Below are 13124 nucleotides of genomic sequence, written 5' to 3' on the forward strand. Positions count from 1 at the left end.
ACCAGATCCTTTCCCCTACCTCCCCCTCTCCCATTTCCCCCTGGAACCATTGGTCCCATTGTTTTCTCCTCCAGACTGTTCATCCAGCCTATCTTATCTGGATAGACTTGCATAAAAATATAAGGCATAGCAAGAGAAAGTGACAAAAGAGAACACAACGATGACAGTAACAAAGAAAACTAATGACCCATCCAAAAATAAATTAATTTTAAAAAATTAAAAAGAAAAACCTGTAAATAGGTCAAGGCCTGGTTTTCCGATAGAGTATGATGATTTTTATTTGATTTTATTTATTAAAAATTAAAAAAAATCCTGCAGTATGCTATAAATTTTAGAGATTCATCTTTTGTTGTGTTGTTGCTAAATTTGCTTCTGTGTCAAGTCATAGGGGACAGCTGGGACCTTCCTGCCAGGGGCAAAGCTGGCCAGACACCCAGGTTCTTCCATTTCAGGTCTGCAGGATGGCTTGGGTCCTCATTGCTGGGATGTGATGACACCTGCAACCTTCCCAATGGAATGTGGAGATGACCAGGCCTTTTCTTGCTGAGCTGCTGCAACGGTCATGGCCTTGAGGCTTTCCCTATTGGCTCAAAGGGGCGGCCAGGGCCTACTTTACTGGGTCTTGGAGACACATGGAGCCTTCCTAGCCAGGGGCTATGGAGCCTCCCTTGCTGGGAGAGACAGCCAGCCTTCCTTGTTGGGTTTCTAGGTCCTTCCTTTACTGCAAGGGTGGTGGTGACCAGAACCTCCTTGCTGGGATATGGGGACAGCTGGAGCCTTCCTTTCTGGGTACTTGGATGATAGGGTCCTTTTTCCTGGAGGTAGGAACACCCAGGTCTTTCCTTGCTGAGATGTGGGAACACCTGGGGTCTTCCTTTCTTTTTGGGAGGTGGGAATGCCTGGGGCCTTTTCTTACTGGGGGATGTGGATGCCCACTGCCTTCCTTGTTGGGATGCAGGGACAGCTAATTCTTCCATTGCTATGATAGCCAGTTCCTTGCCTGCTGAGGAGTGGGAACGGCTGGGGTCTTCCTTGACTTGGGGCACTAACAGCCAAGGACTTCCTTGTCCGGTTGCAGGGGCAGTTGGGGCCTACCTTGCGAGGTTCTGGGGGCAGCTGGGGCTTTCCAAACTGGGTCTCAGGAACACCCAGACCCTTTCTTTCCACCATGTAGGGGCATCTGGAGATTTGCTTACTGGGTTGCTAGGATAGGCGGGGCTCTCTCTGCTGCCAGGCAGGGACAATCAGGGCCTCTTTTAGCAGGGGTGAGGCCAGCCAGGGCCTTCCTTCTCTGGTTGCAGGGGTGCTGGAGCCTACCTTGCCGGGTCATTTTGTTTACAATTGAAATTCTCCCTCCCAAATCTCTGTTTCCCTTTTCCCACATTTTTCTTCGCACCCACTCACACACTGTAACTTATTTTCTGCCATTGCTCTCCTCTACGTCAGTGCCCCGTATAATCAATAACCCACTCAAAGTTAGTTAAGAAAACTTTTTTTTATTGTGGCATTTTTGTATGACATATACAGATCACCTTGGTTAATATGCACCACTTATTAGGCAAGGCTGCATAAAAGCAACAGCAAAGGCTCAATTAGAGAGGAAAAGCGTTCATAAAAGAGATCTTGAAGCAGTGGGTCCATCTCAAGTCAGTGAAAGAAGACCGTGTGCAAAAAGGCCAGGCTACACAGCGGTTTCACTGGGGCCTCCCGGGCATTGTCAGTAGAAGCAGATGGTATGCAGGAAAGCCTGGCGGTTCTTCTTTTCAAATTCCCGCAGCACCTTTTCGATCTCGTTCTCCATGTCTTCTGTCTGCTGAAGACTCTCGCACAGTTCACAAATGAGGAACGCCCCCAGGGTAGCGTCGTCGAGCGTGTCCTGGATGTCCACGTTGACCACATGAACTGGCTGATAGGTCTCCTGCTCCCGGGAATTAAGATCTTCTAACACTTGGTCATAGATTCTCTCTTCACAGGTGATGATGAGATCAAAGACATCTTTGGATTCCTGGAACCTTTCTGGCCGGGGCTTTATTCTCTTATTTCTGTCCAGCATGAGTAAGATACCGGACTGCCCATAGAGTTCTTTGTCCTTTACACAAAGGTCTTTGAACATCTCATCATACGTTGTTCTGAAATCATAGACGTTTGGCTTATTTGGAGTGGGCCCGGGCAGCTTTACGTGGGAACCTGTCCCAAAGGATCGTACGTTGAAGCCTCGTTTTTTGAGGATGTTGTGTGCCTCCATGCTCCGGTTCTGGTTACTGGAGCACACCACCGCCACTCTCAAGGGCAAAGTTGGCATTATAGCAGCGAAATCAGTACCTTCAGCAAAGACAGTACCTTCAACAGCGGCAGCGGCAGCGGCAGCGGCAGCGACAGCGAAAGCGACAGCAACAGCGACAGCGACAGCGGCTTCCCAGCTACCAGACCTGCTGTCCGCGGCAAATGTTCATGGTCAAAATGGCTGTGGCAGGAAGTTGATAACGTGGAAACGCCTGCAAAGACGTCATATAGTGTAACAATCCGTTGGAATACTGTGTGGGCGTTCACGTTCTGGGCCACCGGCCAATAAGAGTAACCAGTTTAATATCTCTTCTGAGTAGCTGTTAATTTCAGACCTCTTGGCCTCAAAATCTAAGCCTTTTAAAGACTTCCAGCTCTTTTCTGTAGGGTCTTCGCTGGCCTGTGGGGCTGTTGAGGGGGCATTTGCAGGGGCAATGGCATAGGCAGCTGTCTATGACCACCAACTGTCTTCACCCCCTACGCTGTCAATTGCCTGAGTCTCAGAGCAGCAAGATGTGCCTTGAGCCCAACTGTGGGGTCCAAGGTTTGCTGATGGGAGGGTCTTGGCGAAAAGAGTACAGCAGTACTGGAAGTCCAGCCGTTTCAAGGATCGGTGGCCCCCTCCAAGTCCTCCTCCTTGCATAATGCTAATGTTGTATAACGACCAGGTGTTTAGAACCTAACCCGGTCAATAAGTAAAGTGGACGCTTTCTCCCCCCTCCACCAACCCGACCCACAGCACCTGTAATACTACCTATCACATAGTCTTCAATACATATTTGCTGTGTTGAAAATCAATCATACACTATCCTTGCCTTGTGAATCCTGGTGTCAAAATGGTTTTGCATTGGGCTGCTAACCACAAGGTCAGCAATTCCAAACCAGCAGCCGTTCCCCGGGAGAAAGACGAGGCTGTCTACTCCCATAAAGAGTTAATCTTGCAAACCCACAGGAGCAGTTCTATTCTGCCCTATAGAGTTGCTATGAATCAGAATCAACTCAATGGCAGTGAGTTTGGCTGTTTTTGTTTGCTTGTTTCTTTGCTTATAAATAAGTACAATGAAACAAAAATACCTTTAAAAACCACAATTTCAGCTGTGCGCCAGGCTGCGGGCGCCATGCAGGGAGCTGCGTGGTGGTCAAACTGCACCGGCAGAAGCGGTCCCTAACTCCAACCGTGCAGGGCACCCATGCGGGGGGTGGGTGGGCAGCCTGGTCTGGCCGTCTGGTTGGGTGCACAGAGGGGTGACTGAGAGCTTTTAGGAGGTGGGCCCATGGAGCCTCGCGTCCACCTCCACCAACCCCGACCACACCGATGCCCTTGGTGGGCCACGCTGGACCTGGGCCACTAGAAGGAACGCTGGGAGATGTTGCAGAAGCGGCAGTGTGTCCCCTGTGAGGTGCCGCCAAGCTCTGGCTGCACCACTTTGAAGACCCGAGCCTATCGCCCGCTGCGGAGCAGTTCGCTTTGAAGTCAGGGCCTCAGCGGACTTGCACACACTTGACTGTAAATGTAGCATTTGCAAGAAGCAGCAGAATAACCATTTCATTGTTCTAGCTTATCACGTCCAGCTCCTGAAGGGAGCTGAGAACATGACCGCACAGTCAACACACACAAAGCCCAACCCCCCTTCTAGGAGAGCTGGGTTGTTCAGCGTTTGTACACACCCTGCTCAAACCCTGGAGACGATGGAGTTGTTCCCCAATGCCTCAGGGAGAGCACTGTGTGGAGTGTGGTCATCATGGAGTTCAACGGCAGCGATTGGGAGAAAGCTACGAAGGAGCACAAACCCATCCAGGATATGTCTAAAAAGTGCACTTCTGCATCTCATTCCGAAAAGGAGGAATGATTGGGGCTGCCGACTTTGCTGTCTGTGCTGCACCCCAGTGGTGCTCATGCGTGCGGCTGACGTGGACTGTGGCTCTTTCGGCCAGCAGCCATCTCAATCTCTTCTGTTGGCTCTGGCTCCAAGTTTCTTTAGACAGCTCTTTGTCCTCCCTCAGCCAAAGATTGATGTCGAGTGGTTGACATTCTTCTGTATCTTTTCAACTTTTATGTGATCTTTTAGAAAAAAAATCTTTTTAACAACAACAACAACACAAAAGAATAGTGATTTCATAAAACTTTAAAGGTACACTCCTGAGCTTATAGTTTAATGGTCAGGGACCAAAGCAAGTTTTTGAGAATTTCCTTGTGAATGTGCTCCTTAGAATCATCTAGAAAGTATTCCAACTGGCCCGCTTTCTAGTGGGCCCACTGGTGTGTCTGTCTACACTAGCAACACTTTCCTAGGGTTTTCTATGAGACCAGTTCAGGAGCTGACAGCTCTATATCTTCAAAATACTATCCAGAGGTAGACTAATGATGATGGAAATAGTCATAACATGATTTCAGCTGCATACATTTAGAAAAGTTGTTGTCACATTCTGTGATAGTATACATATTGAAAATGTTTTTATCTGAGAAGAAGCACTGATGGCAAGGTGATTACACATGGGGTTTCTAAGGACAAGGTCAGCAGTTCAAAATCACCAGCCAGCTCTGTGAGAGAGACAGGCTGTCTACTTCAGTAAAGAGATACAGTTTCAAAAAAGAATCAAAGAGAGATACAGTTTCAGAAACTCACGGGGGCAGGGGGGGCAGTTCTACTTTTGTCTTACAGGGTCTCTGTGAGTCAGAATGGACACAAAGGCAGTGAGTTTTTTTGAGATAAGATAAACCAAAAATTATGAGTATCGATTTGTGAAGGGATGAACTTTTACTGTGTCATATCATGTACCCCCTTTCCATGTCTTCTTCTCCCAATATGCCCATCTCCATCTGTTAAGAAGAACAGCTGGGGGCAAGAACTGAAGAGAACAAAAGTATTCATTTCTCATTAGCTTCCCTGAAAGGTCTTCAAAATATGGATATAATTCAGGACTTAAATTTCATAAATTGACTTTGTTTGGCCAAAGCAATTTATCCAGATACACTATCCTTCTGCTCCTGTAACATTTAGATTAGAAAAGAATTAATATGATGTAAGTATACTAAGTCTTGGGAAAATCTATCATTTTTTAATCTTCTCAGGAACAGATTTACGAAAATAAATTTTGAGGTAATGGTTTCGATCCAAATAAAATGATTCCATTTAAAAACTGCCTAGCAATTTCATAACATGTTTGCTTCTTTTAAATTCGTTGGCAGGTAAAGACAGTGAATCACTCCACCTCTGGTATAAGTATATTATTAGGAAGGTGTCATCCCAGTGGACACAAAACCTCATTGATGCAGAAATCAAAATATTAAAAAAATTATGAAAACTCCTGCAGCTTTATATGTCAAGGCACATTATATATTTATGCCAAGATCTAGATTTGTTTCAAACCACTTCCGTTCTCTGGCTCTGCCAACTAAATGGTTGAGGGCTTCAGCATCCTGTGCTACAGCCTCTCCCAAGGGGCAGAGCTGGTCCTCTTCCATTCTAGTATAAGTAGGCTAGTGTTACATTTCTCTAAACCTCCACGTTGTACACAAAATAAATAGAGCTGATTAGAGTCAGCCCTTCAGTGTATGGCACCCGACCACAGAAATAACACGTGCGTGGTTGTTTTTGTTGTGCTTATTTTAAAGAAAAAGACCAAGCAATCCTCAGGTAATAGTTCTTTTGCAATAGCTGTAAGCACTCTACATGAGAATATTTTAATTCTTGACATAATACTATGAAGTGTAGGTATTGATAATATTCGTACGAAGATGAGACAAGGGATACAGTTAGTGAATGCGGGAGCTGCAATTGTAGCACAGGCAGTCTAGCTACAGATTCCAAATCAGGTCCACTTACTCCCCACTTATTGACTATCTTGTTATCCAACATTTCACGTTTGCGAAAATAGTAAAAAACCTAACCAAACCATTTTGTGCCTTAATGATGTATGTCTGGCAGTAATGAATGCAGAGGTATGAGATGAGAGTCCTACTAGCTGTGGTGATTAAGGTCATGTGTCAAGTGAACCATGATTCTCAATGATTTGACAGTTGCATAATGATGCAATTTGGTAGTTATACAAGGATGCAATTTGGTAGTTATACAAGGATGTAATTTGGCAACACCCTTGTATTTACCCTACTCTATATGTACATTAAAATGTTAATTGTGGCTCTCTTGGTGGTTAATTTAGGGGAGGTTTTAATTATATTTTTCTATAAAACAATGACTTTTCTAACTGTTATATAATTAATATTTATTATTAAATGGATTCAGAGCTTGTAGCTCCCCCCCCCCCAATTCCCTCTAGGCAGGAGGAAGTCAAGAGGAGAAGAGGAAAGAGGACATACTACTTGGTAAAAAATGTGACTAAGTGAAAGAAACTGCTTAGAAACCTAGCAAACATTGGTTTACATGTGCTTATTTACTAATCTGTAGTGAACAATTTCATATCTTTTCACCACAGCAAAGATTCTACTTGTAGGTATTGTATACCTGCCATTTATCTCTCCCCCAGCACCTTCCTATAGAATGGAAGCATGGAAGCTCCCTTTTCCCCCCTTTTCCCCTTCAAATTTACAATCTCGGGCAGGAATAGAGTACCCAGTAAACAAGTTACTTGCTAATCTGTAGTGAAACCTGCATGAAACTGTTCACTACAAATCATTTAAGTATGCACAAGTAGCTTCCTGGTTACTGTGCCAGGTATGTTGGTTCTCAAATTTGTTTATTTCCACAGTCAGCCTTTTTGATAGACCTTTGAAAATGGATCTGAACCTTTAAGTGGTTTTTCTTTTCCAACTATAATGATATGAAGATTTGTCAGAGGTACTAGAAAGACAACTGAAGGAAAAAAAACAACAACATTGCTTCCTGGTCCCAGGGTGTTCACTCACCAGGTTCCCACGGGGCAAGTAGACTTCCCAGTGTTCAGCTCCTGCAGTGTAGTGCTTGTGGCTAATAGCTTTCCCTACCCATCCCCTCAGGTGATTTTGTAGTGGAGTACCTCTGGTGAGATACTTCTCATGAAACCCTAAGAGAGCAGATTCCCAGAAAATTCTAGAAGGTAAATTTCCAACAAGCTCTGCTCTACAATCCAGATGCAAATGTCACCACTCTTATTTCTTGAGTTATAGGAAGTGGCACTCAGTCTCTCTTCTCTATATTTACATTTCCTAACTTATATTTACTTTATATATTCAAGCTAATTTTGGGTATGCAAGCATAAATTTGTAGTAAGGCAGACTTGCGTTTGAATTCAGACTTTAACATTTACTAGCTATATGTATGACCTTATGTGAATGAATGGGTCTTTCTGAGTCAGTCTGTTTCCATGTTCGTACAAATGGAGCAATAGTACCTACACAAAAAGGTTATTGTATGGAATACGAACAATGAGTGTAAAGTTTTTAATATGTTGCTGCTTATATAGTTATTGCTAAATGATAAAAAATCAAATTCACTGCCATCAAGTCAATGTTGCCTCATAGCGACCCTATAGTAATTATTCTTCTTTTTCATCAATTTGGTGTACACTGAACATTACACTACAAGTAGGTAAGGCAAGAATTATAACATCAAAGCTGTAGACATAAATAAGAGCTCCACACATGTGTCAGAAATATACAGTGACATGACAGGATGAAATATTCTTTTTTTATCTCCCTTTTCTTTCAGGATGGAGCTCTGGTGGTAGAATGGTTGCATTTTTGGCTGTGATCCACGTGGTCAGCAGTTCGAAACCACCAGGATCTTTACTAGAGAAATTGGGCTTTTTTACTCATGCAAGCAGTTAACTTCTTGAAAACCCACCAGGGGTTCACTGTGAGTCAACATTGACTTGATGGCGATGAGTTTGGTTTGTGTTTCATTCAGGAAGACCCATATATATAGGCTAAAGTTGGGAAAGGAAGGATGAGGGTGTTCAGAAATACATGTTGGAAGCAGCACTCGTCATGGTTAGGTACAACTTGAGCCCTGTGGCTGATGTTTCAGTTATGAGGGACTGGCTCTCCTTCAAAGAGTAGCAGTGATTCAAAATTGGGTTAGAAGCATAGAATGCCAATAGATTTCTTGCTGTTTTCTGTGGGCCTAGGTTTGCTCCAATTTCAGATTTCCGTGACTCATCAGGAATAAAGGGAGGGCTTAGTTAATCTAAGGGAATTTGGGTATATATGTATATATAGAAGGGGGTTGTGAGTGGGCTCTTGCTGTGATTAACTCCTCACTGACAAATCAAACATGTATGTTGCTCGACTCTCTTTTCTTGTCTCTCTTGGAAACCAGACAGATTCCACTTGCTTTCCTAGGACCATATCCTGGCTAAGTTTCTGATGTGGCACATTTGTCTTGTGTGTGTCTGCCTCTGCACCTATCAGTTGGGAGGGAAGAACTAAAATGAAAGTAGCTCCTGCAGTTGCAACTCTCTTGATGACCTTGGCCAGGCCTGGCTAAGTAGGTTATGTCTGGATAGTTCGAAGTAGAAGAGGTATTTTTTAAATCAAGTTATTGAAGACTCCCTGTTAGCATACATTGACTATTTGATGTGTGTTAGAACCCTGATTAAATGTCAGCACATTATCTCATTTTAATCCTCAGAATGTCATTGTGACATAAGTTGATTATTATTCATTTTTATAGGTGAAAAATTTGAGACTCATTTTAGATGGTTTATCCAAAGTTACCCAATTAATAAGCAGCATTCATTCTGTATGTATTTACTGAATATCTCCTGTGAGCTTGGTTTTGTTCTAAGGCGTAAGGACATAGTAAACCCATGGATGTCAAGTCAAGTCCAACTCATAGCAACTTATCTCATAGAATAAGAGGAGACTTTCCCCCAATGGTTTTCAAAGCTGTAATCAATTAGAGGAGCAGTCTCCCACATCTTCCTCTCATGGAGTGACTGGTGAGTTCAAACTGCTGACCGTTTGGTTAGCAGCTGGGCTCTTAACTGCTGTGCCACTAGGGTTCTCTGGGGATAGCAGAAAACAGACAAGATGGACAGCCTAATCCTCATGGAGCTTGTATTTCTAATAAGAAGAAATAGGCCACCCAAAGTGGCGTATGGCATCTATTAGTACATGAGTCCAGTCTGGGGCACGCACAGTGGTTCAGTGCGTGGCTGCTAACAGGCCTATGGTTCAAATCACCATTGCCACTGCCGGAGAAAAACCCTGGTGATCCTTCTTGTTAAACCCTATGAGGCAGTTCTACTTGGTCATCTGGGCTCCTATGAGTCACAATTGACTCGTCAGCACACAACAATAACAACGTGTAATGATCAATGCTAAGGAGAAATTAAAAAAATCAAGAATTTCCAGGAGTTATGTGTGTGGAATTTAAGTTTCACAGGAGGTCAGTAAAGGCCTCACTGAGAAGGTGATATTTGAACAAAACTGTGAAGGAGAGGAGGTAGTTAACCAGGAGGATATCTTACAAAGAGAATAGAAATTGCCAAGTCCCTAATGCATGCATATGTTTAGTATGGTCAAGGAACAACGGAGAGGCTAGGGTAGTCGAGTGAGCAGGAGAAAGTGTAAAGGATGAGGTCAGAAAGGTTACAGGAGACCAGATTGTGGAAGATCTTCTAGCATTAAGGTCCCTTAATCTTCTACCATTAAGGTGGTAAAAATGATTTCTGATGCTGTGGCATGAACATTGGGCTGCTAACTGCAAGGTAGGTGGTTCAAAGGAAAGAGGAGGCTATCTGCTTCCATAAAGAGGGCTTAAGTGGAGAGCAAATGCTTTGAGAATGATGGGGGCAGGGAATGTGCAGATATGCTTTAGACAATTGATGTATGTATATGTATGGATTGTGATAAGAGTTGTATGAGCCCCTAATAAAATGTAAAAAAGAAAAGAGGAGAAAAAAAAAGAAAATGATTAGGGCAAAGAATGTACAGATGTGCTTTATACAATTGATGTATGTATATGTATGGATTGTGATAAGAGTTGTATGAGCCCCTAATAAAATGTTTAAAATAAAATAAAATACACATTCTTTTCAAATGCAAAAAAAAGAATTACAGCCTCAGAAACCCTATGTAGAATTGCTGTTAAAATCGGCTTGATGGAAGTGGGTTTGATTTGGTTTGGATTTTTTTCTTTTGCCATCTAAATATTGATAGTTTGAACCTACCCGGTGATTCTGTGGGAGAAAAGACCTGGCAATCTGTTTACCTGAAGATGCTCCAAGGACATCCTGTGGAACAGTTCTGTAACACAGCTAGCTCTTACTCTGACGGAGATTGGAGGGGTCGTGAGGAGTGAGTGAGAGGATCTGGATTTTGTTTGAACAGAGGTAGCCTATATTGATTCTCGCTTTCAGGTTCCCAGAGCACTCATCAGTTGATTGAGAATAAACTGAGAATTAGAGGTGTAGGAAGGAGGGAGGAGGAACGTACCACAGTAAGTAATGAGTAGTCTTTGAATTAAATTCAATGAAGGATTCCTCAGCACAGGACTAGATCTAGTGTTTTTTGTTCTTTTTTGTGGGGCCTGAGGAGTTATCTACGTTTAGAGACTTATTTTACATAAAGGAATGCAAGAATAGTTATGAAAGTGAATACATTTTAAATAGTAAAATTAAGAGATGTTGGAAAGGGCCTGTGTAAGTGAGGGATCCCTGAAACTTAGGCTTCAGTAACTTCATCGTATCTCTGCCTCTGACTGAGGTGCTTTGTATTCATATTTATGGTAGACCCTGGGAACCAAGGAATGGATAAATTATGGTGTTTAGACTTACCATCTGGACCATATTAAAGCATTTTCTCTTTCTGTCTGCTTACCTCCTTCAATCTGCCCAGAACATACCAAGAAGATCTATTTCCCGGAACCTCTACTCTTTCACATGGTACCCCACTGCCATCAAGTCCATTCCAACTCATAGAGACTGTAGGATCGGGCAGAACTGTCCCTGGGGGCTTTGGTGGTTGTAATATTTATGGAAACCAGATCTTTCTCCCATTGACGGTTGTAGGCGTTTACCTGCATACCTTTTGGTTAGCAGCCAGTGTTTAACTACTGGGTCACAAGGGCTCTTTTAATGCTGCACTGTCCTTTTAAAAACCTGTCACAAAAGGTCTTGTATTTTAGTGGGACTCAGAATAAGCTACAGGTTCTTATTCAAAATGCATGTTCTGTGACTCCAGCCCCAAATCTACAGATTCAGAGTCACTGTGATTGGGGCCTGGGATTCTCTATTTTAAATGATTTTGTGATTCTGATACTGATGGCTATACTTTAATAAGAGGTAACAGGCTAAAAACCAAACTCCCTGATATGAGAGGGATATAAATCATTCATAATCTTGACCCACCTGGCTTTTCAACCCCATCTTCCCTACCCTCTTACACAGAACCTCTGTTCTTATCATTGCCCCTTAAACATGCCTTACACACTCTTTTCTTTGTCAGAGCTTTAGTCACTTTGTTCTATCTGTCTGGAAAGCTCCTTCCTGCCTCATTACATTTCCAAATCCTAATCATTCCTTAAGTCCTAGGTGAGATGTGGTCTCTTCCTTGATTCTTTCTCTGACCAAATAACACCTTGTCATATTTATTGTTTTACCTCTCAGGCATGCCAGTTCCTTCCCATCAGGGCTCAAACTTCCTCAATGGCAGGTCCTATTACTTTATCATTTTGTATCTCCCAAGGGCCGTGTCCAGTGTTGAGCAGGCAGGGAACCAAAGGAAGGATTCAGAAAAGAGTGTTTATGCTCATAATGGACTATATTTCCATCACTTTATATTCTCATTTAGTAGAGCGTAAAAAATTCCCAAACAACTGCTTTTCAATGAGCAACACAGATTTCGTTAATAAATGCAGGTTCCAAAAATACATTGATGATTTAAAAAAATCTCTTTGGCTTGGATGCCCTTGTCACAGGAAGGTATGCTGTGATATACTACTGGATACTGGCTGCTGTTTTAGTAAATAGTTCAGGTATCAGTTTATTAGGTGCTATGATTTTATATTTTTTAATCCAAGTTGTATTTCATGTTTTGTTGCTTCTAAAGGAGTTTATCTGCATGCTGAAATAGTGTACTTCTAGGCTATTCCGAAGAGAAAAATCACTCTCTAAGTTAAACCTAGATTACATTAGGGTTTGCTAATGATACTTAGCAGGGTTTAAGGTAAGGGGATCCCTCTAGAGTCACTATCACATTAGTATATTGAGGCAGGAATGACTATAAGATTTCCATTCTACAAAGAGGGTAGAATTTAGGCATAGGTGAATGAGCCATCATCATGCAATGGGTGAGATTGTAATCTGGTTGGAATTTGAGTTTATGAGGCCATATTTTCTTTATTTCTTTTTTTCCTCTTAATTTCTGTAAGAGAGTGGCTTAATACCCTGATTTTCAAACTGTTTTCCAGAGTTTTAGTTAACTATTATTACTGACTTGCTAAAAGCAAGGAGGACTTGAAGCTTTTCAGTAGGCAATATCATGATAAATGAAGAAAATATTGAAAATGTCAAAGATTTAATTTTACTTTAATTTACAACCAGGACCCAGGGAAGCAGCCATCACGAAATTGAAGGATGGATTTCACTGGGCAAATCTGATGTCGCATTGAGGACTGAGGCATGCATGGTATTTTCTTTTTCTTTTATAAATCATTTCATTGGGGGCTCGTACAACTCTTATCACAATGCATCCATCCATCCATTGTGTCAGGCACATTTATACATTTGCTACCATCATCATTCTCAAAACATTTTCTTTCTATTTGAGCCCTTGGTATCAGCTCCTCATTTTCCCCCTCCCTCTCTCATGAACCCTTGATAATTTAGAATTTATTATTATTTTTTTTCCATGTCTTGCACTGTCCGATGTCTCCCTTCACCCACTTACCTGTTTTCCA

At 42.5% G+C, this 13124-nt stretch overlaps 2 pseudogenes; one reads left to right on the forward strand and one right to left on the reverse strand.

Moving 5' to 3' along the window:
* Nucleotides 1-1717: 1717 nt before the first annotated feature.
* On the reverse strand, nucleotides 1718-2302 carry LOC142434589 (RNA polymerase II subunit A C-terminal domain phosphatase SSU72 pseudogene; annotated as a pseudogene).
* A 1255-nt stretch (nucleotides 2303-3557) lies between these two features.
* Nucleotides 3558-4133, forward strand: LOC142433734 (centromere protein V pseudogene; annotated as a pseudogene).
* The last annotated feature ends 8991 nt before the right edge of the window (nucleotides 4134-13124 follow it).

This window comes from Tenrec ecaudatus, chromosome X (genome assembly GCF_050624435.1).
Source record: "Tenrec ecaudatus isolate mTenEca1 chromosome X, mTenEca1.hap1, whole genome shotgun sequence".
Lineage (NCBI taxonomy): Eukaryota > Metazoa > Chordata > Mammalia > Afrosoricida > Tenrecidae > Tenrec > Tenrec ecaudatus.